This window comes from Tursiops truncatus, chromosome 3, assembly GCF_011762595.2.
Source record: "Tursiops truncatus isolate mTurTru1 chromosome 3, mTurTru1.mat.Y, whole genome shotgun sequence".
NCBI lineage: Eukaryota > Metazoa > Chordata > Mammalia > Artiodactyla > Delphinidae > Tursiops > Tursiops truncatus.
Window position 1 is genome coordinate 139,552,721 of NC_047036.1, and position 24,675 is coordinate 139,577,395.

The 24,675-nt window shown below is 38.9% G+C and overlaps 1 long non-coding RNA gene across 1 annotated transcript in view; it reads left to right on the forward strand.

Moving 5' to 3' along the window:
• LOC109551734 (uncharacterized) overlaps positions 1 to 24,675 on the forward strand; it is a 268,669-nt gene that overhangs the window by 137,478 nt on the left and 106,516 nt on the right. The window lies entirely within an intron of this gene.

Genomic DNA, 24,675 nt, shown 5'->3' on the forward strand with positions numbered 1-24,675 from the left:
AGTTTCCAAGCAAGATCTAACTCCACAGTCTGAGCCCTTGTCTGCTCTCCCCCTTTGCGCCACATCTTTGTAATCTTATTTTCCAGAACTAGCTGGCATGTTGTGCACATACTGCAGGTGAAACATACACAAAGGGAAATACCATCTGAAATAGGAGGGCTAAGACCCTGTTGGCCAGAAGAAACTGCATAGGAGGAAAAGCAGTCATTAAGAACGGCAGTTAAAGGTAGCTGGATTCTGAATGGCCTCTGCTAAATTACCTTCCTTATTAGATTCTGCATTCCGCATGATAGCTAGATTAAAGATTTTCATGATGTCAGGAAGTCATCATTACACACACACACACGTCTATATATTCACATATATATTCATATATATGAGTTATATGAGTATGTAACTCATATTAATATATATTCTTATATATGAGTTACACATTGAGGAAGGTTGCATTAAAAATGGCCAAACAAATATTTCTGAGCCCACATGCTCTTCCAGAACCTTGCCATTCTCCATCAAGAGAGGGAGTCTATTTCTCCTCTTCCTGAATCAATCTGGCAAGGCCTTTGAGAGTCTCTCAGTGAACAGAATGGAGCAGAAGAGCTTCTGTAAGACTTCTGAAGCTAGGCTATAAAATATGATGCACCTGTCTCTGTCTCTCTTGGGATGTTTGCCCCTAGAAATCAGCAGTCATGTTGTAGGAACCCCAGGCCACATGGAGAAGCCAGGTATAGTTGTTTCTTCTAACAGCCATACTTAAGGACTCAGTCCACAGATCACTGCCAGAAATGTGAGTGAATGAGTCTTGAGACGATTCCAGCTTCCTGCCTTCAAGCCACCCTAGGTGATGTTGAGTGCAGTAAAGACAAACTATCCCCACTAGGTTTTGCCCAAATTGCAGATTCATGAGCAAAATAAACGTGACTACTGTTTTAAGCCACTGATTTTTAGGGTAACTTGATATGCAACCAAAGCAACTGAAACACAATACACAGACTATTTGAATATGCCATACACACACACACACACACACACACACACACACACAGTTTATATTTTACACACAAATGTCTGTACATATATACATATACATAATCTAAACATACCAAGAACTAAAAGTGGCTTTTAGGAGACTATTAACTTAACATGTGGAGATGATATAGTTATTTGATTAAAAGGAATAGTGTTGAATTTAGACCTTGACTTGAACTAAGTTCCATTTCTTAGTTTTTCTTTCTAGGTGTGGCCTTCAGCGAGTTAGTTAACCTTTCTAATATTTGCTTTCTTTGTCTATTAGGTGGAGAAATAATGGCTCCTATTACACAGGACTGTTGTGTAAGATAAACAGGATCACATTTATATATCTCTTAGCATAATGGCTGGTACATAATAGGTACTTAGTAATTGGCACTACAAAGTAAAATTTTAAATTATTATTGTTATTACTCTAGCATTGGGCATGGTCCCAGTTTACAATTTACATCTCTTCCCCCAGGAGTTCACTTAAAAAGATTTCAAATCTAAGTGCCACCCACGCAGTACCATTATCTAAATAGTTTCTGAAGCATGTGAAAAAAATCAGAGCTGTGGATAATTAGAGGTCAGCTGACAGGACCCAAGAAAAGATCTTTTAAAACATCTTAAGGGGGAAAGAGAGAAAAAGGCATAGAAACTAGAAAATGTTTAAGGGAGAGTGAATATGTCTTTTTCCTTGAACTTCATCCAGTTCTGGAATTCAGTATGAAACCTTAGAAATGTGAGTGTCAGTGACATTTCCCACCAATTAAATTTCATCCTAGCACAAATAAGATGGCATAAATCAAAGACTTTAAGAAAAAGAAGGTCATTTTGTCCATGAAAATGTCTTCCTCTCTATACAAACACCACCTTTCAGGGTTGTAACTTTATTTCGTAACAATGGGGCTCATTGTTGTGAAGTATCATAGCTTAGGCTTTTTTATAAAAAAGCTGTTGCTGATGCTTCAAGATTATTCTTTCCCAGTTATACTGCTTTGACTTAACACGTCATTTCTTACAAAAATGAAGGTAACTCCAGATGGTTCTGGAAACTCTGATTGGTTTAGTGGTATCCCGTTGGACTGGGTAGACCCCTGACTGTGTTGTGTGTGACAGCTTGCTCTCACCTGTCACTTGCTGAGAGCAGAAAATTCTTGGACTATGTTCTACCAGCCTCTCTGAATCAAAGGTGCTACCATGCTTTGGCCTTACACTCTGCATCACTCCTCTATGGTAAGTAAAAGAAAAATCCTAAGTCTTTTGTTGAATCACTGGTGCCAGTTGATGCAACATTTGGTGCAGACACTTGATGAGTAAGTTCTGTCGTAAAAAGTTTGGGAGGAAGGAACCGGGGGAGCCTAAGCCACCGTCTTTCACTTAGCTTTGGAACAGTGGGGCTGAGCCCACCACCCTGTTACCACCCTGTGCAACTGACCGCTGTTGTCCACTGAGATGCTGTTGGTATCCTGAGCAGCTAACCCACCACCTAAAGCTTCGTTGAGTAGAAGCAGGGAGTTGTCCAGTTCTTCACCAGTGGATTCAGGAAAAGTCTAAAATCCAATCAGATTTTTCCAGCTTTGGGGAAACTTCTCACCTCTAGTTAGCTGATGCTTGATAGATACTTCATCTTTGTTTTTTTCTTTTGTTGTTGTTGTTTTTTAATATTTTGGCCACACCACGTGGCATGAGGGGATCTTAATACTGCCCCCTGCCATGGAAGCATGGAGCTCTAACCACTGCACCACCAAGGAAGTCCCCTACTTCATCTTTCTTATGAATACTCTTGTTGACTCCTACTCATTCTCCCAGAAACATTTCTGCCGCCCCCCATTATACATCCTCCTCCCCTTTTTAAACCTGATCTTCCACCAAGTTAGATGACTGTGTTGTGAGGGACCATGGCATCTTCTATCTCTATATTTATTACAAATATCCCAATTTTATTGTTGTTCTTATCTGTCTTCCTCACTACACTCTGCACTCCACAGTGAGAAAGACCATATCTGTTACAGCACCCACAGTATCCCCTAACACACAGCTCTGCTCCTCTTATGAAATGTCAGTATCAGGAGGAAAAAATAGCAATATGGGGAGGCAGTATGGAGAGTAATGTATTCTATTCTCTAGTCTTACTATTTGGTGCTAAGAATGAAAAATTTTATAGAAGACAGGGAACAGAGGAGAAGGAAGATACCAGCATCATAAGGATAAGCTCGGTTGTCTCAGAATTGTGGACACAGGAAATAAATAAGAAATGTATGTTTCTGTTAAATAGCGTTAACTCAAATGTATAATTCACACATCCAGATGCAGCTCCAGCTTCTTGGCTGGAAAAATAGAAGTCAGAATGCATGAATTGGGACAGCTTAAGAGTTCAGGAATTTAAAGCCACACACACACAAATTCCTTCCATATTCCACTTGTACACTCAGAAGCAGATGTTCACCTCTCGGCAGTCCATGTTTTAAAACACAAATAAGAAAGCTGCCAGACAAGGACACAAACCCAAACTAAAAAGTCATTTACCAGCAAGTGACGCAGCAATCTCTACTTTGACTTTGACTTTAGCTCCACAGCTGTGGTGAAACTCAAATTATGGCTGCAGGAAGGAAATTGTTCCCAGGTGAGAAGTAAATCATCCGGCTTGGCACAAAAATGTTCAAAAGGCAAATTCTACCTGCTTTTCTCCAGGCAAGATATTTTTGCTCAAATATCTGCCTGCCACATAGTCAAGCAATTGCCCCCTTGTCCAATTTATATCCTGATTTTGGGAATGATTCCAATTTTGCTTTCTGCATATACATAGCATTTTGGTGTGAAAATACACAGGTAACCTAGGGCTGAATCACACATTTTCTAATCCACTAAAGAGGGAGTTTTAAGTAATCTCAAATATGGATGTCTTGATTAACTGATTGGTCCATTCATTGATTCATTCACTCATTGCTTTATTCATTTAAAAAAATGTTTCCTGTTTTGTATCAAGCACTGTTTCAAGCTCTGGGACCATATCAGTGACAGACAAGGTGAATGGTCTTGTTCTCACACAAGAAGACAATGAAAAAGTAAACCAATCAATTAGACATGTATTCTTTATATTTTCTTTGAAGTTTTAAATTTTATTTTTATTTTTTATACAGCAGGTTCTTATTAGTTATCTATTTTATACATATTAGTGTATACATGTCAATACGAATATCCCAATTCATTACACCACCACCCCTCCTCCCGCCACTTTCCCCCCTTGGTGTCCATATGTTTGTTCTCTACATCTGTGTCTCTATTTCTGCCCTGCAAACCAGTTCATCTGTACTGTTTCTCTAGGTTTCACATATATGTGTTAATATATGATATTTGTTTTTCTCCTTCTGGCTTACTTCACTCTGTATTACAGTCTCTAGATCCATCCACGTCTCTACAAATGACCCAATTTTGTTCCTTTCTATAGCTGAGTAATATTCCATTGTATATATGTACCACATCTTCTTTATCCATTCGTCTGTCGATGGGCATTTAGGTTGCTTCCATGACCTGGCTATTGTGAATAGGGCTGCAATGAACATTGGGTTGCATGTGTCTTTTTGAATTATGGTTTTCTCTGGGTATATGCCCAGTAGTGGGATTGCTGGATCATATGGTAATTCAATTTTTAGTTTTTTCAGGAACCTCCATACTGTTCTCCATAGTGGCTGTATCAATTTACATTCCCACCAACAGTGCAAGAGGGTTCCTGCATTCTTACTTATTTCACACTTAGCTGATGTACAGTATATGAGAAAACATCATTCTAAGGCCCTGTGATAAAAGAGATGAGGAAGAGAGCATTATGACTTCTGTCCTAAAACACTGAATTTTATGGGCGTGGCAAAGCATTCAAGTCATATACTATTAAACATAACTTTTTTTTTCTTAACATCTTTTTTGGAGTATAATTGCTTTACAATCGTGTGTTAGTTTCTGCTTTATAACAAAGTGAATCAGTTATACATATACATATGTTCCCATATCTCTTCCCTCTTGCATCTCCCTCCCTCCCACCCTCCCTATCCCACCCCTCTAGGTGCTCACAAAGCACTGAGCTGATCTCCCTGTGCTATGTGGCTGCTTCACACTAGCTATCTATTTTACGTTTGGTAGTGTAGATATGTCCATGCCACTCTCTCGCTTTGTCACAGCTTACCCTTCCCCCTCCCCATATCCTCAAGTCCATTCTCTAGTAGGTCTGTCTTATTCCTAGGTTCTTCATGACATTTTTTTTTTTAAATTCCATATATATGTGTTAGCATACGGTATTTGTCTTTCTCTTTCTGACTTACTTCACTCTGTATGACAGACTCTAGGTCCATCCACCGTATTACAAATAGCTCAATTTCGTTTCTTTTTATGGCTGAGTAATATTCCATTGTATATATGCGCCACATCTTCTTTATCCATTCATCCGATGATGGACACTTAGGTTGTTTCCGTCTCCTGGCTATTGTAAATAAAGCTGCAGTGAACATTTTGGTACATGACTCTTTTTGAATTATCGTTTTCTCAGGGTATATGCCCAGTAGTGGGATTGCTGGATCATATGGTAGTTCTATTTGTAGTTTTTTAAGGAACCTCCATACGGTTCTCCATAGTGGCTGTAACAATTCACATTCCCACCAGCAGTGGAAGAGTGTTCCCTTTTCTCCACACCCTCTTCAGCATTTATTGTTTCTAGATTTATTTGATGATGGCCATTCTGATTGGTGTGAGATGATATCTCATTGTCGTTTTGATTTGCATTTCTCTAATGATTAATGATGAGCATTCTTTCATGTGTTTGTTGGCAGTCTGTATATCTTCTTTGGAGAAATGTCTATTTAGGTCTTCTGCCCATTTTTGGATTAGGTTGTTTGGTTTTTTGTTATTGAGCTGCATGAGCTGCTTGTAAATTTTGGAGATTAATACTTTGTCAGTTGCTTCATTTGCAAATATTTTCTCCCATTCTGAGGGTTGCCTTTTCATCTTGTTTATGGTTTCCTGTGCTGTGCAAAAGTTTGAAGTTTCATTAGGTCCCATTTGTTTATTTTTGTTTTTATTTCCATTTCTCTAGGAGGTGGGTCAAAAAGGATCTTGCTGTGACTTATGTCATAGAGTGTTTTGCCTATGTTTTCCTCTAACAGTTTGATAGTTTCTGGCCTTACATTTAGGTATTTAATCCATTTTGAGCTTATTTTTGTGTATGGTGTTAGGGAGTGATCTAATCTCATACTTTTACAGGTACCTGTCCAGTTTTCCAACCACCACTTATTGAAGAGGCTGTCCTTTCTCCACTGTACATTCCTGCCTCCTTTATCGAAGATAAGATGACCATATGTGCGTGGGTTTATCTCTGGGCTTTCTATCCTGTTCCATTGATCTATATTTCTGTTTTTGTGCCAGTACCATACTATCTTGATTACTGTAGCTTTGTAGTATAGTCTGAAGTCAGGGAGCCTGATTCTCCCAGCTCCATTTTTCGTTCTCAAGATTGCTTTGGCTATTCGGGGTCTTTTGTGTTTCCATACAAATTGTGAAATTTTTTGTTCTAGTTCTGTGTAAACTGCCAGTGGTAGTTTGATAGGGATTGCACTGATCTGTAGATTGCTTTGGGTAGTAGAGTCATTTTCACAATGTTGATTCTTCCAATCCAAGAACATGGTATATCTCTCCATCTATTTGTATCATCTTTAATTCCTTTCATCAGTGTCTTATAATTTTCTGCATACAGGTCTTTTGTCTCCTTAGGTAGGTTTATTCCTAGATATTTTATTCTTTTTGTTGCAATGGTAAATGGGAGTGTTTTCTTGATTTCACTTTCAGATTCTTCATCTTTAGTGTATAGGAATGCCAGAGATTTCTGTGCATTATTTGTATCCTGCTACTTTACCAAATTCATTGATTAGCTCTAGTAGTTTTCTGGTAGCATCTTTAGGATTCTCTATGTATAGTATCATGTCATCTGCAAACAGTGACAGCTTTATTTCTTCTTTTCCGATTTGGATTCCTTTAATTCCTTTTCTTCTCTCATTGCTGTGGCTAAAACTTCCAAAACTATGATGACTAAGAGTGGTGAGAGTGGGCAACCTTGTCTTGTTCTTGATCTTAGTGGAAATGGCTTCAGTTTTTCACCACTGAGGACGATGTTGGCTGTGGGTTTGTCTTATATGGCCTTTATTATGTTGAGGAAAGTTCCCTCTATGCCTACTTTCTGCAGGGTTTTTATCATAAATGGGTGTTGAATTTTGTCAAAAGCTTTCTCTGAATCTATTGAGATGACCATATGGTTTTTCTCCTTCAGTTTGTTAATATGGTGTATCACATTGATTAATTTGCATATATTGAAGAATCCTTGCATTCCTGGAATAAACCCCACCTGATCATGGTGTATGATCCTTTTAATGTGCTGTTGGATTCTGTTTGCTAGTATTTTGTTTAGGATTTCTGCATCTATGTTCATCAGTGATATTGGCCTGTAGTTTTCTTTCTTTGTGACATCCTTGTCTGGTTTTGGTATCAGGGTGATGGTGGCCTCGTAGAATGAGTTTGGGAGTGTTCCTCCCTCTGCTATATTTTGGGAGAGTTTGAGAAGGATAGGTGTTAGCTCTTCTCTAAATGTTTGATAGAATTCGCCTGTGAAGCCATCTGGTCCTGGGCTTTTGTTTGTTGTAAGATTTCTAATCACAGTTTCAATTTCAGTGCTTGTGATTGGTCTGTTCATATTTTCTGTTTTTTCCTGATTCAGTCTTGGCAGGTTGTGCATTTTTAAGAATTTGTCCAATTCTTCCAGGTTGTCCATTTTATTGGCATAGAGTTGCTTGTAGTAATCTCTCATGATCTTTTTTGTATTTGTGCAGTGTCAGTTCTTACTTCTCCTTTTTTATTTCTAATTCTATTGATTTGAGTCTTCTCCCTTCTTTTCTTGATGAGTCTGGCTAATGGTTTATCAATTTTGTTTATCTTCTCAAACAACCAGCTTTTAGTTTTATTGATCTTTGCTATCGTTGCCTTCATTTCTTTTTCATTTATTTCTGATCTGATCTTTCTGATTTCTTTCCTTCTGCTAACTTTGGGGCTTTTTTGTTCTTCTTTCTCTAATTGCTTTAGGTGCAATGTTAGGTTGTTTATTCGAGATGTTTCCTGTTTCTTAAGGTAGGATTGTATTGCTATAAACTTCCCTGTTAAAACTGCTTTTGCTGCATCCCATAGGTTTTGGGTTGCCATGTCTCCATTGTCATTTGTTTCTAGGTATTTTTTGATTTCCTCTTTGATTTCTTCAGTGGTCATTTCGTTATTAAGTAATGTATTGTTTAGCCTCCATGTGTTTGTATTTTTTACAGATCTTTTCTTGTAATTGATATCTACTCTCATAGCATTGTGGTCAGAACAGATACTTGATACAATTTCAATTTTCTTATATTTACCAAAGCTTCAATTGTGACCCAAAATATGATCTCTCCTGGAGAATGTTCCATGAGCACTTGAGAAAAATGTGTATTCTGTTGTTTTTGGATAGAATGTCCTATAAATATCAATTAAGTCCATCTTGTTTAATGTATGATTTAAAGCTTGTGTTTCCTTATTTATTTTCATTTTCGATGATCTGTCCATTGGTGAAAGTGGGGTGTTAATGTCCCCTTCTATGAATGTGTTACTGTCGATTTCCCCTTTTATGGCTGTTAGTATTTGTCTTATGTATTGAGGTGCTCATATGTTCGGTGCATAAATATTTACAATTGTTATATCTTGTTCTTGGATTGATCCCTTGATAATTATGTAGTGTTCTTCTTTGTCTCTTCTAATAATCTTTATTTTAAAATCTATGTTGTCTGATATGAGAATTGCTACTCCAGCTTTCTTTTGGTTCCCATTTGCATGGAATATCTTTTTCCATCCCCTCACTTTCAGTCTGTATGTGTCTCTAGGTCTGAAGTGGGTCTCTTGTAGATAGCATATATATGGGTCTTGTTTTTTTATCCATTCAGCCAGTCTGTGTCTTTTGGTGGGAGCATTTAATCCATTTACATTTAAGGTAATTATCGATATGTATGTTCCTATTCCCATTTGCTTAATTGTTTTGGGTTCGTTATTGTAGGTCTTTTCCTCCTCTTGTGTTTCTTGCCTAGAGAAGATCCTTTAGCATTTGTTGTAAAGCTGCTTTGGTGGTGCCGAACTCTCTCAGCTTTTGCTTGTCTTTAAAGGTTTTAATTTCTCCATCAAATCTGAATGAGATCCTTGCTGGGTAGAGTAATCTTTTTTGTAGGTTTTTCTCCTTCATCACTTTAAATATGTCCTGCCAGTTCCTTCTGGCTTGCAGAGTTTCTGCTGCAAGATCAGCTGTTAACCTTATGGGGGATTCCCTTGTGTGTTTTTGTTGTTTTTCCCTTGCTGATTTTAATATGTTTTCTTTGTATTTAGTTTTTGACAGTTTGATTACTATGTGTCTTGGCGTGTTTCTCCTTGGATTTATCCTGTATGGGACTCTCTGTGCTTCCTGGACTTGATTAACTATTTCCTTTCCCATATTAGGGAAGTTTTCAACTATAATCTCTTCAAATATTTTCTCAGTCCCTTTCTTTTTCTCTTCTTCTGGAACCCCTATAATTCGAATGTTGGTGCGTTTAATGTTGTCCCAGAGGTCTCTGAGACTGTCCTCAGATTTTTCATTCTTTTTTCTTTATTCTGCTCTACAATAGTTATTCCACTATTTTATCTTCCTAAACATAACTTTTTAAGTTCTATAATAAAGATACAAAGAGAAATGTTGGTAGAAGACTAAGGAAAGGACAAAAAATCTGATAAATAACAGGGGAAAGCATTTATGGAGAAATATTAAAAAGAAGTGTTGATAATGATTATGATAGCAACAAATATTCCATGTGGTGCTCACATTCTGTCATGCACTGTTATAGGTGTTTTACATATATGATTTCCTTTAATCCTTGTCACCCTAGGAGGTTAGTGTTTTCCCATTCCCATCATATACAGTCACACTGAGGAATGAAAATGTTAAAAAAAAAAAAAGTAATTCAAAGCCACAGACCTAGCATGTAAGCGTGCTAGGATTTGAACCCACGTAGGGATCCAGAGTCCATGTTCATAAGCTCTATTAGCGGTAGACAGTGGAATGTGCACTTTTTCTTATTCCAAAGTCGTGCAAAGAGTCAGTAAAATTCTTCAGTGTTGAATTACCTCCAATTTCCAAAGGCAGTGGAGACAGTGGCAGAACACATAGGGCACATTGGGAGGAAGCTGCCTTGGGCACTCGTGGTTACATTTTGCCAGTTCCAGAAACTCAAATATGAGAGAGAAAAGAGAAGAACGATATTTTCAAACTTTGCCTTGTGAGTAGATAAAGAAGACCTACAAAGTGTGATTAGATATGTAGCCTTTTCCTAAACTCTCTTGTCTAATTTTTAACATGGTATATTCAGTATACAATTAGAAATGTACTTCTCTGTATGTTCAGGACATTTCAGTCTTGGGAGTCTCCTTTCAATAAGAGGATATATTCGCATGTGTATCACCAAATGATAACACCTATTAACTACTTCATAGAAATGAGTTGGCCTAAGGACAGACTGTAGCAAGGGACCATCAGATAGGTTATCTGCAGTTGCAGAAGGTCCAAGAACAAAGAGACAGGTTGTAGAAGCCTCCAAAAAATGTTCACATGACCGAAGGAAAAAACATGAGCTTTGAAGACAGAGATCCATGCTTAGAGTCTAGGAGTACCTTTACCACCCTAGCTTGAGGTTACTCAAGCATGAAAGTAAGTGATAAAAAGATAGCCTATTGCACAATAATATTTGAGTTCCTTCTGTCCTTACCTGACTCTTTAGAAGGAAAGGTTAAGTGGGAGCAGTTCAGAAATCACTTTAATCAACGGAAACTGGGTAGTGAGCATAGCACAGAGAAAAGAAAACTACTTCAATCATAATCAAAACAAGGTTTGTCAGTGCTTCCTTTTGTTAGTAAATTTTACTGAAACACAACCACACACATTCATTTAAGTATGGCCTGTGTTGCTCTTCTGTTACAGTGGCAGAGTTGAACAAGTGTGACAGATATGGCTCATAAGTCTAAAATATTTACTGTCTGGCTCTTTAGAAAAATTTGCATCCCCTGCTCTAAAAAAATCTAGAATAGCTGTATTGCCTCACACAATACATTAAGCATTGGAATCAGGAAATGGGAGACCATAAGCCCCTAGGAATTGTTTTATGACCATAGGACATATGAAAAAAGCGAAATGCATTTTTGAAATTCGTCGCTGACAACTCTGAAGCTGTATACAAATTCTAGTTTCTTTTTCATTTTTTTAACATCTTTATTGGAGTATAATTGCTTTACAATGGTGTGTTAGTTTCTGCATTATAAGAAAGTGAATCAGCTATACATATACATATATCCCCATATCTCTTTCCTCTTGCGTCTCCTTCTCTCCCACCCTCCCTATCCCACCCCTCTAGGTGGTCACAAAGCACTGAGCTGATCTCCCTGTGCTATGCGGCTGCTTCCCACTGGCTATCTATTTTACATTTGGTAGTGTAGATATGTCCATCCCACTTTCTCACTTTGTTTCAGCTTACCCTTGCCCCTCCCTGTGTCCTCAAGTCCATTTTCTAGTAGGTCTGCATCTTTATTCCCATCCTGCCCCTAGGTTCTTCATGACCATTTTGTTTTGATTCCATATATGTGTGTTAGCATATGGTATTTGTTTTTCTTTTTCTGACTTACTTCACTCTGTATGACTCTAGACTACAAATAACTCAATTTCGTTTCCTTTTATGGCTGAGTAATATTCCATTTTATATATGTGCCACATATGCTTTATCCATTCATCTGTCCATGGACACTTAGGTTGCTTCCATATCCTGGCTATTGTAAATAGAGCTGCAAAGAACATTGTGGTACATGACTCTTTTTGAATCATGGTTTTCTCAGGGTATATGCCCTGAGAGTGGGATTGCTGGGTCATATGGTAGTTCTATGTTTAGTTTTTTTAAGGAACCTCCAAACTGTTCTCCATAGTGGCTGTATCAACTTACATTCCCACCAACAGTGCAAGAGGGTTCCTTTTGTCCACACCCTCTCCAGCATTTATTGTTTGTAGATTTTTAGATGATGGCCATTCTGACCGGTGTGAGGTGATACCTCACTGTGGTTTTGATTTGCGTTTATTGTCAAGCTGGTTTGCTGGTGTTGAATTCTCTTAGCTTTTGCTTGTCTGTGAAGGTTTTAATTTCTCTGTCGAATCTGAATGAGATCCTTGCTGGGTAGAGTAATCTTGGTTGTAGATTTTTCCCTTTCATCACTTTAAATATGTCCTGCTACTCCCTTCTGGCTTGCAGAGTTTCTGCTGCAAGATCAGCTGTTAACCTTAAATAGATTCCCTTGTATGTTATTTGTTGTTTTTCCCTTGCTGCTTTTAATATTTTTTCTTTGTATTTAATTTTTGATAGTTTGATTAATATGTGTCTTGACGTGTTTCTCCTTGGATTTATGCTGTATGGGACTCTCTGCGCTTCCTGGGCTTGATTGTCTATTTCCTTTCCCATATTAGGGAAGTTTTCAACTAATCTGTTCAAATATTTTCTCAGTCCCTTTCTTTTTCTCTTCTTCTTCTGGGACCCCTATAATTCGAACGTTGGTGTGTTTAATTTTATCCCAGAGGTCTCTGAGACTGTCCTCAGTTCTTTTCATTCTTTTTTCTTTATTCTGCTCTGCAGTAGTTATTTCCACTATCTTATCTTCCAGGTCACGTATCCATTCTTCTGCCTCAGTTATTCTGCTACTGATTCCTTCTAGAGAATTTTTAATTTCATTTTGTGCTGTTCATCATTTGTTTGCTCATTAGTTCTTCTAGGTCCTTGTTAAACGTTTCTTGTATTTTCTCCATTCTATTTACAAGATTTTGGATTATGTTTCCTATCATTACTCTGAATTTTTTTTCAGGTAGACTGCCTATTTCCTCTTCATTTGTTTGGTCTGGTGGGTTTTCGCCTTTCTCCTTCATCTGCTGTGTGTTTCTCTGTCTTCTCATTTTGCTTAACTTACTGTGTTTAGGGTCTCCTTTTCACAGGCTGTAGCTTCATAGATCCCAATGTTTTTGGTTTCAGCCCCCAGTGTCTAAGGTTGGTTCAGTGGGTTGTGTAGGCTTCCTGGTGGAAGGGACTGGTGCCTGTGTTCTGGTGGATGAGGCTGGATCTTGTTTTCTGGTGGGCAGGACTGAATCTGGTGCTGTATTTTGGGGAGGGGACTGATGCCTGTGTTGTGGTGGATGAGGCTGGATCTTGTCTTCTGGTGGGGGACTGCATCCGGTGGTGTATTTTGGGTTGTCTGTGACCTTATTATGATTTTAGGCAGCCTCTCTGCTAATGGGTGGGGTCATGTTCCTGTCTTGCTAGTTGTTTGGCATAGGGTGTCCAGCACTGTAGCTTGCTGGTCGTTGAGTGGAGCTGGATATTAGCGTTGAGGTGGAGATCTATGGGAGAGCCTTCACCATTTCATATTGCTTGGAGCCGGGGGTCTCTGGTGGACCAATGTCCTGAACTTGGCTCTCCCACCTCAGAGGCACAGGCCTGACACCCGGCTGAAGCACTAAGACCCTGTCAGCCACACGGCTCAGAAGAAAAGTGAGAAAAAAAGAAAAGAAAGGAAGGAAAAGAGTTACTAAAAAATTATTTAAAAAGTTAAAAAGTAATAAAAAAAAGAAAGAAGAGAGCAACCAAACCAAAAAACAAATCCACCAATGATAACAAGCGCTAAAAACTATACTAAGAAACAAAAACAAACAAACAAAAAAATGTACAGACAGAACCCTAGGACAAATGGTAAAAGCAAAGCTATACAGACAAAATCACACAAAGAAGCACACACATATACTCTCACAAAAAGAGGAAAAGGAAAAAAAATATATATATCTAATATAAAAAAGAAAAAAAAGGAAAAGGAAGAGAGCAACCAAATCAATAAACAAATCTACCAGTGATAATAAACTCTAAGTACTAAACTAAGATCAACATAAAACCAGAAACAAATTAGATGCAGAAAGCAAACCCCAAGTCTACAGTTGCTCCCAAAGTCTACCGCCTCAATTTTTGAATGATTCGTTGTCTATTCAGGTATTCCACAGCTGCAGGGTACATCAAGTTGATTGTGGAGCTTTAATCCGCTGCTCCTGAGGCTTCTGGGAGAGATTTCCCTTTGTCTTCTTCATTGGCACAGCTTCTGGGGTTCAGCTTTGGATTTGGCCCTGCTCCTGCGTGTAGGTTGCCTGAGGGCATCTGTTCTTTGCTCAGACAGGACAGGATTAAAGTAGCCGCTGATTAGGGGGCTCTGGCTCACTCAGGCTGGGGGGAGGGAGGGGTACGGATGCAAGGCGAGCCTGCGGCGGCAGAGGCCAGCATGACATTGCACCAGCCTGAGGTGCGCTGTGTGTTCTCCTGGGGAAGTTGTCCCGGGATCATGGGACCCTGGCAGTGGCGGGCTGCACAGGCTTCCGGGAGGGGAGGTGTGGACAGTGACCTGTGCTCGCACACAGGCTTCTTGGTGGTGGCAGCAGCAGCCTTAGCATCTCATGCCCGTCTCTGGGGTCTGTGCTTTTAGCTGCGGCTCATGCCCGTCTCTGGAGCTCGTTTAGGTGGTGCTCTGAATCCCCTCTCCTCACACACCCTGAAACAATGGTCTCTTGCCTCTTCGGCAGTTCTAGACTTTTTCCTGGACTCCCTCCCGGCTAGCTGTGGCACACTAGCCCCCTTCACGCTGTGTTCACACAGCCAACCCCAGTCCTCTTCCTGGGATCTGACCTCCGAAGCCCAAGCCTTGTTCCCAGCACCCCCACGGCAGCTGAGCAGACAAGCCTCTTGGGCTAGTGAGTGCTGGTCGGCACAGATCCTCTGTGCGGGAATCTCTCTGCTTTGCCTTCTGCACCCCTGTTGCTGTGCTCTCCTCTGCGGCCCCGAAGCTTCCCCCCCGCCCACCCCCCATCTCCACCCTCAAAGGAGCTTCCTAGTGTGTGGAAACCTTTCCTCCTTCACAGCTCCCTCCCACTGGTGCAGGTCCTGTCCCTATTCTTTTTTCTCTGTTTTTTCTTTTTTCTTTTGCCCTACCCAGGTACATGGGGAGTTTCTTGCCTTTTGGGAGGTCTAAGGTCTTATGCCAGCGTTCAGTAGGTGTTCTGTAGGAGTTGTTCCACATGTAGATGTATTTCCGATGTATTTGTGGGGAGGATCCACGTAAGGTGATCTCCACGTCTTACTCCTCCTCCATCTTGAAGGTCTCCCTGTAGTTTCTTTTTCTTACTGTCATCACCAAATTAAATATCAGTCAACTCTCCCAGACTCAATTAATACTAATTGAGATCTTTTCTTATATTTTACTTCTATCAGTCTCTTTCTGATGATATTTAGCCATTTGTTCTTCCACCATTTTCTTAAACTCCTTGAGCTTCTGCAAACATCTCATTTCAAAATGTATGGGAGGTCAGATACAGATTGTAAGTGAGCTAGCAGTAACTTCTGACTTTTTTGACAACTCCCATTGCCAAATGCAGGCTATTTAGAAGGGGCTACAAAGTGAAAATAAATACCTGGTCTCCCACAGACAGTCCTCTGAAATGCCGTCTATCATTTGTAATTTCTGTGATGGTATTTGCTGGTTATGATTTATCACCTCGCGACTGCGTGAGTCAGCCGTACAATGTCCATGACTCAATGGCACGTAACAAAAGCAATCAGGAAAGTGACATTTGAGTGAAGGGTTGGTGGATGTGTTTGAACAAGATTTCACTAACTTAAAGAACAAAGGCAAAGTAACTCCCCCAACTTTTTGAAATCTTAGGAAGTCAGCATTTCAGTTCTTTCTCTTCATTAGTTAATACCTCTAAACTTGGGGGAAAATAACTATCAATTGGAAATAAACAACAAATATGGATTTATAGAGGGTGACAGTATGGATTTATTCTTATTCTGCACTTAATTTTTTCCATGTGTTCAGAATAGCCTTTTCCTAATCTTGCAAATAAACTTCCTACTGCTTTTAAATTTCCTTGCTTCCTACCTGTTCTTTCCTAGGTGGTAAATTGGCAGCAAAATGAATTTATTCTTTCATTGAATATTTATTGAATCACCTGTGTTAGGCATGTATAAGACAGTGAGGTTGAAGCAATGAGCAAAACATGCCCTCTTTCTTAAGGAGATTTCAGTCTGATGAAATGAGTAAAATGGGTCATATTTACTTTTCTAGGTTAAGTGCTATTAACCTTGAATGAGAAAATGTCCATTTTCAAGTCTCACAGAATATTTCATATACAAGCAACTTGACTTTGCAACACTTGAATATTTATTTCAAACCACAGCTATCCTCATATAGAAAAGTGGGACAGAGGTCGGCCTGGTGACCGGAATATGACTGGCCATCTGGGCATCTGCTCTTCTTAGTCCTGTGGACTCTCCAGTTTATGTTAGATTCTTATTAGTTCCTTGTTTTGCAAATGATATTTAACCTCCTTTGAGCTAAGAAGAGAAATAATGGATGAACTTCTTGAAAGTTTTACCATGGAGCTCAGTTCATTGGTTATAAGTATTATCCAACAGCATTAGCCAGTAATTGTGATATGCTGCTCATGGCATCCAAGGGAAATTGGGAAAGAAAAGATAGAGTTCTCAAGGAAAAGTTATTGTCATTAATGGAAACATAATTTAAGCAAAACTTCAAAATGAAGATGAACTCTGCAAATAATAACTATGGTTATTCACTTTGGTGTTGGCAACACTCAGGATAGTATCTGGAACAGAATGGTAATAATGATACCGTCTATCCTTTGTTGAACCCTTCCTGGGTGTTGGCCATTGTGCTAAGTATTGAGTGAGAAGTATTAATGGCCTGAGTCTATCTTACAGAAGGATTACAGAGGTGTAAAGATGAGCTGATAGAACCTGCAGAAGTTGATATAATAATTTTGGAAGAACTTGTGCCAGCCTTCCAGTCCTCAGGAGGGAAGGATGCTGAACAAGAAGAGAATAGAGACAGTACTTTGAAATGGTGTGCATCATTTCAACTGTAAGAGTAAGTGTAGCCAAGAACGCAACAAGAATTTGATTAAGAAGAATGATTAACTTCCGGCACAGCTAGGCCAAGCATACTTCATTCTTGATTGGCCTGAGAATAGGACACCACCTCATGACAGCAATAATATAATGAAAACACAAGCAGATTAAATAATCAGTTTGGGTATAGATGCATCTTCATCTATCTTTAGGAAAGGTATGGAAAAGAATTTAGAACACAGGTTAAGAATGAGGTCATGAAGAGAAAATATGACCTATGTATACAAGTATTAACCTGAGCCTAAACACTAGAGGAATATTTTTAGTACTGATCAATTACTGCTTTTATCACTGGCTTGGCTGAAGTCCATATGGGGCATTAAATCGTGCAAATACTTTTTCAAGTAGACTAACCCAATCTACTCTTAGATTGGAGCTTAGGAAGAAACGTTAGGAAACAGAAACTCAAGATCGGGAAAAGTTTGATGTGCTTGCTTTCTCTGTTGGAACAGGTTTCAAGTAATCTAAGTCTCTTGAAACATTCTCTCTGGCATAGGAGGCACAATGTAGGAGGCACAATGTTTAGGAAATCAACACCAAAGGCTTCACATAGAAGATTTTGTGTAGTCCTCAAATCAACTGTACCATGTATAAGTTATAATTCCCATTTTATTGATGGGTTAACCAAGGTTTAGAGAAGTTAGGTGACTTGTTCAGGGTCACAATAACTAGATTAGTAGCACCAACTTCATATACTTCAGACCTGATTTTAAAGTGGGAAGGGAGGGATAAAGTAGGAGACTGGGATTGACATATGTACACTACTATACATAAAATAGATAACTAATAAGGACCTACTGTATAGCACAGGGAACTTGTCTCAATACTCTGTAATGACCTATATGGGAAAAGAATCTAAAAAAGAGTGTAGGTATGTATATGTAAAACTGACACACTCTGTTGTACAGCAGAAACTAACACAGCATTGTAAATCAACTGTACTCGGATAAAAAATTTTTTAAAAAGTGAACCATGAACAAATGGCCATAAATAAGCAATGTCTTAAGAGACTGTGACTGGTTTTCAAAGGAGTCAAATTAATTTTTATCAAAGGTAGGGAAGGGGTAAAGAGAAGATCAAGGTAGGTTATCAGATGATTTTGGTTAGATAGAAGTTCTGGCATTAAAGATAAAGTGATTGAAGACTGACACAGAAATTCTAGGGAGAAATTCTTGGGCTTCCCTGGTGGCGCAGTGGTTGAGAGTCCACCTGCTGGTGCAGGGGACGCGGGTTCGTGCCCCGGTCTGGGAAGATCCCACATGCTGTGGAGCGGCTGGGCCCGTGAGCCATGGCTGCTGAGCCTGCACATCCGGAGCCTGTGCTCCATAGCGGGAGAGGCCACAACAGTGAGAGGCCCGTGTACCGCAAAAAAAGAAAAAAAAAAAATCTAGGGAGAAATTCTTGACCACACTAGAGGAACAGAGCTTGTCAGGGTAAATAAGGATCTATGGCTTCCAGGCAACTGGCTAGAGAACACAAAGAGATCATACCCATAAAATCTAACATGTTAGCTGTGATTTCATCCAACATCACAGCTCTCTCACTGTTAAAGACGTCCTGCTAATGTAAATGTAAATGAGACTGAAGAATTAGTTCCACAAATCGAGCTACCGATGAATTAACCCCTCTTACCTTCCACAGTACATTGTCCTCAAGCCCAAGGGTCCATTAACTGAACACACAAATGGAGCTTCACAACCCTCAAAATCTTCTCTGTATGCTGCGCCCAGATGCTCACAGTGTTCTTCCCCTGTGACCACGTGGAAAATCCTCCTGGCATTTAAGATCATCTCCCTCAAGCCTTCCTGTCAGAAAGAGAACAGCCCTAAGTGAAATGCTGCAAATCAATGAGTTGGTAAACCAGCTACAGAAACAGTGTGTTACAGCCCATCAGACCTCTGAAAGTCTCCCTCTTTGAAGATGTAAGAATGAAAGAGACACATCTGAACTAAAACCCAGAGAAGCATTTGCTATGCAGGCAAGTTCAGATGACCTTTTTAAATGACAAGAATATTTCACTTCTGATTCTGACCTCAGAAACAGATTTCAAACTGAGTTTCAGTAAAGAGGCTATAAATTATAGTAATAAAATACAATAGAGCCAACAATTATTGAGAACTTGGGTGCCTGGCACTGAGCTAAGTGTATAACATGCATGGTATCATTTAATCCCTTACACCTTCCTAATAGGTTGGTATTATTTTTAATGTCATTTTACAGAAGTGGAAGGAGGCATTCCTCTGCTTCTGTAGTGAAGTGAAGTGAAACATTCTCCCCAAGATAACAGAATTGGTTTTACAGCCAGATTCAAATGCATATCCGTATGGGTACAAAGTCTTTGTTCTTCAAACACTAGACCACACTGCTTCAAAACGAAGACCAGAAACCAACACAGAGACAGTGGGTCACTTCTCAGTACCTACTGTATGCTGGGTACTCTATCAAGAAAAATATTCATAATAGTAAGGATACTCTGGTGTCAACAAGGCCTGTCTAGGACATGTTGGAACTCAACTCATGAGAGAGTCTGATTAATTTCTCTGAGGTTAAGAGTTGTTCTGGGAGGCAGGATCCAATTCTGATTGTTTAATAAGGACTAAATTTATCCAGAGACAAAGGTGAAATGGGAAACATTCTATACAAGAAATGACAGCTGCTGCTTGAAGGGAGAAGACAGAGGAATTGTGTATAATCTCCTGTGGGCTTTCAAATAAACCACTGGGCTAAAAGTATGCTTGGAATAGATCAGATGGAGAAAAGCATCCTGGATCTTGGAAACCACTGAACAATCGTGGGCTGGAGGACCGTGGACTGGTAGGCTTGATTGCAGCATCAATACACTGAAATATTTATGTTATTTAGTAGGAGACTGTTATTCTTTCACTTTTTATAAGAGAAATACAATTGACCTTTGGGAAGTCTGATGACAGGAAAACAAGTATAAAGTGATGGCTGGCCTTATCAAGTTTAAATATTTGAAAAGGTATAATTCATGTAAATGTTTAGCCTGTTTTTAATTGTGCAAGGGCAAAACCTGCCTAGGTTGGTATTTACTTTTCTAATTAGAAAAGCTTGAGTGATGTGAACAATTAAGATAATACAATACCTTTACAAGATAATTAATCTTTTCTTTGGGATTCATCTTACCACATCCCAAGCTGATGTGATTTACCTCCCAGTTAAGGATATGTTAGAATGTAATTGGAGCCATTTGCTCTATCAGAGAAGAAAAGATCATGGAATTTGCATCTCATATATCTAGAAATTAAAACTGAAGGACTGACCACTTGACACCACAGAAGTTCCTGAAGTGAAGCCTGCTGAGCTCAATTCGTTGTGGTGGCTAAATGAATCCTCTATTCAATTTGAATGCATGATGAAACTCCTATTAGAACATTGCAGTGTAATAATCGACAACATAATGAAACTGCCAAAGACAAAATGCAAATACCTCTCTACTGACCCTTCAGAACTATACTCTGTACTTAGAAAGAAGCAAATGCCATTGCCAGACATGTAGCATTCCCCTTTATTCTACCTCCCCTCTACCCATCAGGGAATGCTGAGACATTCTTTTGGATACCCATTCCTTTAGAATCAAACACTTGAAATTCAGCAGCAATGGTAGGTTGCAGAATTTGGAATGGTATATAGATTCAACTAGCAAGAGTATTTGAAAATTACTACTACTATCTCCTAACACTCTCACTTTATAACAGAAATGTATTTTTAGTATTAAAAATTTGGAGGGATATTATCTTAGGGTAACAATTTCATAGAGTAATTTAGCTTCATCAAACAAAACTGATGCTTTTAGTTTTGGGGGTTTGCTTCTGATCTGTGAAAACTTGATTAGGCATCAGCACTGATCTTTGGAAATTACTAATCTACATACACTGGCTTTTTAAAATAATTAACCTCTCAATCCATTATAATTTGGCCTCTAATCCTTTTAGGATGTATGACTAGTAATGTCTTCAGTTGCTGACTCAGTGGTCTCTCGTCTCCTTAATCTAACTGGAGCTCTCATCAGCGTTTGTTATAGGTTGTCACTTCTTCCATCTTGAAAAACCTCTCTTTTTAATTTCAAGTACCCCACACACAAGAGTAGGTTTCCTCTCTGGTGTCATTTTTTCTAATTCCCCTCTTTAGCGTCCTCTTCCTTTATTGTTGAAAGGCTTTTGTTTTTTCGGGGTTTTGTCTTAGTTCCCCCTTCCTTTCTTACTGTGCACACTCATCCTGGATAATCTTTCATATTCCTATGGCTTTAACGAATCACAAATCTTGACACCTAGGCCACACCTCGCTTCTGAGTATCATATCTGTATCTCCAACCATTAGATATGTCTACTTGAATGCCACAAAAGCACTTCAAACTTATCAAGTCCCCAAATGAACTCATCATTTCTCCCTATCCTTTTGAGATCCCCGACTCTATAAGTAGAATTACTGTCTCCCATTATCCAAGTCACAAACCTAGGTATCGTTTGACTCAGTTACCAAGGCCCATTATTTCTGCCTCTTAAGTCAGGCCACCATTACCTTGAGCTTTGATTCCTTCTACAGCTAGCTAAATAGTGTTCCCCACCACCAACTTCATCCAACCATTCTCTGCACTGTAACCAGAACACGTTTTTAAAGCACACGTGATTATTCCACTTACTGCCGATGCTCCAATGGCTCCCCCCTTATCCTCTGGATAAGGTCCAGACTCCTTGACCGGGCTTATAAAACCCTGTGCCACTCATGAGCTGTTCTTGCTTACAGCTCCAGCTGACTAATTGTTCTACAATCTCTTTTATCCCTCCTTCTACCTGCATTCAACATTAGAGAATGTTCAACTTGTTTCATATACATATGGGATTCTAATCAATGCAATGGTTTTTATTTCTCTTTAGTGAAATACTTGTAGAGACCAAGGATATGTATTTTACAAAATTATAATGATGCAATGAAATACAGCAGTCAGGAGCATGGGCTTTAAAATCACAAACCTGGGTTTTAATCCTGACTTTTCTAAATTATATCCATGTTATCAATCATATTAGTCAACTACTTCAAGCCTTAATTTCCTCATATGTAAAATGGGGATAATATTACTACCTGTGTTTCTAGAGTTGCTATTTGGATAACATGAGGTAATGCTAGTTAAATGTTTAATAAAATTGGTCCCATAGTGTTGTTGTAGTTTTTGTTTTTGTGTGTAAAGCATTTAAACTACTTATTCTAATATTCTCCATAATTTTTATTTAACCTCATCTCTCCTCACATATTAAAGTAAACCTTTTCTACTGTTACCTATCCTGGACAATCTCAGGCCCCAAATAGACAATATTAGTTCCTTCCTGTTTGGGCTATTTTCCCATCTGGAACTCATTCTTCTCTTCCTCCAACTTGCTGATTGAAATTCTACTTTTCTCATTTAGGTTAGTTTAGGTTCCTCCTTCTCCGTGAAGCCTTCTCAGATGTCTGTTATTCACCTGGATCTTTCCTTTCTCAGAGCTCCTCTGATAATTGATGCTATAGTACACACATTGTCTTAGTTCTTCAATCACTTCACATGCATAAAAAAATCAACCTCCTTCACCTCTCTCAGCAGCATCTTGTGTCTGGATGAATACATATTTGAACTGAATTTCTGAGTGGCCTCTACAATGCATCATCCTTTTCCTATCCCCCACCCCCTTTGACAGGTACTTTCAACTACTATTTCTAGATCCTTATATTAAATGTTACTTGTTAATGATGATACTGAAATTTCTTCTTTTTTTTAAGCACATACACAAAAAAGAAATGGCGCTTTTAAGTTTGTTTGTTTTTTTTTACTTACAATTGAAACTCTAGCTTCTGCAGTCTACCCCAAAACAAAAATTTCACACTGATTTCTGAATCTTACCCTCTTTGGATGTCTTGTAGGTTTATGATTACTTTGCATTTTCAAAATTTTTAACCTGTCTGGAACAGTTTTACAGGTGTCATTCTTTCTCAGGAAAGGTAGATTTTTATTACCTTACAAGGATGACAAATGCAAGTCCGCAGCATAATATAATTTTATTAAACACATTAAATGCTCAGCATCTCTCCTCTGCACCATTTGCTATGGTGGACAGATACCCTTACCAAGGAAGGGAGGGCTGTTAAGGTGATGGAATGTGAATTTTTTTCCTGTACTATTTTCTCTTAAAATTCTAGCTTTAGATAGCAGATCACATCTCCACAGAGGAATGCAGGCCTCCCTTTACACTCTCTCTTTCTATACAAGTCAGACACTATAAATTTCTTATTTCTTTCTCTAAACTTCCTCATCCTCTTATTCACCATTAAAAGTTTCTTTCCAGAAAACTGTCTTTTAGGTAGCATTTTGCTTTGCATCAAAACCAGAGATCTAATCATGGTGGGTCTTGAAAAACATGCAAATATTCACTTGAATATAGACATTTCTCTTTTGCCTTTTGCCAGGACTGTTTATGGTTGGTTTCAAAAAAGATTTGGAACTTCTCAGGCTATGGACTAAAAAGCATTTTTCATTTTCCGGCTCCTTCCTTTACATGGAAAGAATTGATATCTTTGAAAATAAAAAAGGAGATGTGCCATTTTGGTGTAGGTTTTATATTATAAAGTTCTAGATTTTGCACTATGTCCAAAATGACAAGGAGTTGTTTTAAAAGTCAGCTTCCATGAAGTACCTTGGAGAAGAGTGTGTGTGTGTGTGTGTGTGTGTGTGTGTGTGTGTGTCTGCTTCTCGTGGAAGCAGAGAACGGGTAGGGCTTTACTTTCTACCCAACAATAAACAAAGCAATGTTAAGTCTGTTAAATTTTACTCTTTTACTGACTCCCTCTTTAAGATGGCCAAAAAGAAGAATTCTGTAGCAATTGGTTTAAAAAGCCCAAAATAGTAAGAATAATTTCAATTGATCAAAACAGCATGGGACATGTTATATGTGACCGAGCATGCTTTTGATACCAGTTCCCTAAAAGGAATTTGCATTTTGAAATTTTCAGACTGAACTACTTAAAATGTGAACTGAGTCTGTTATTCCTATGGGCATCTCCTCTGTCGTTGGTTTTAGTGATTACTCTGTCACTTCTTCTTTAATTTCTATACTTTAATGAGGACATGCAAGTGTGCCTATGGAATTTTCCTATTAATGTTGGAGTGATTTAAGAACTGACCATAGTGTAAGAGAAAAAAACCTCTCTTCCAGGTTCAGCATTCTATTTAATTCTGTAGCTAGTGACAGAGCTGAGAGCCACTTGATAGGAAGATTCAGCTTCTGCTCCAGGCGTTTCCTCTGGGACCTTTGGGATAGAACTAAGCACAGCTATCTGTAAATCAGCTTGTCCATTTCTGGGCCACCCAGCGTAATTGGAAGCACTGACTCTAGGCCATTTCACCCTTGGGTAGGAATGATGAAGTCGGGGTTTCTAATAATTGCATCTGATTACTGTCTCCAGTTTGAAGACAGAGAATGAAGCAAAAATGAATGAGCATGTCCATCCCATGTGGGGTTATTTTTGGGGCCAGTTATCATGGAGGAAG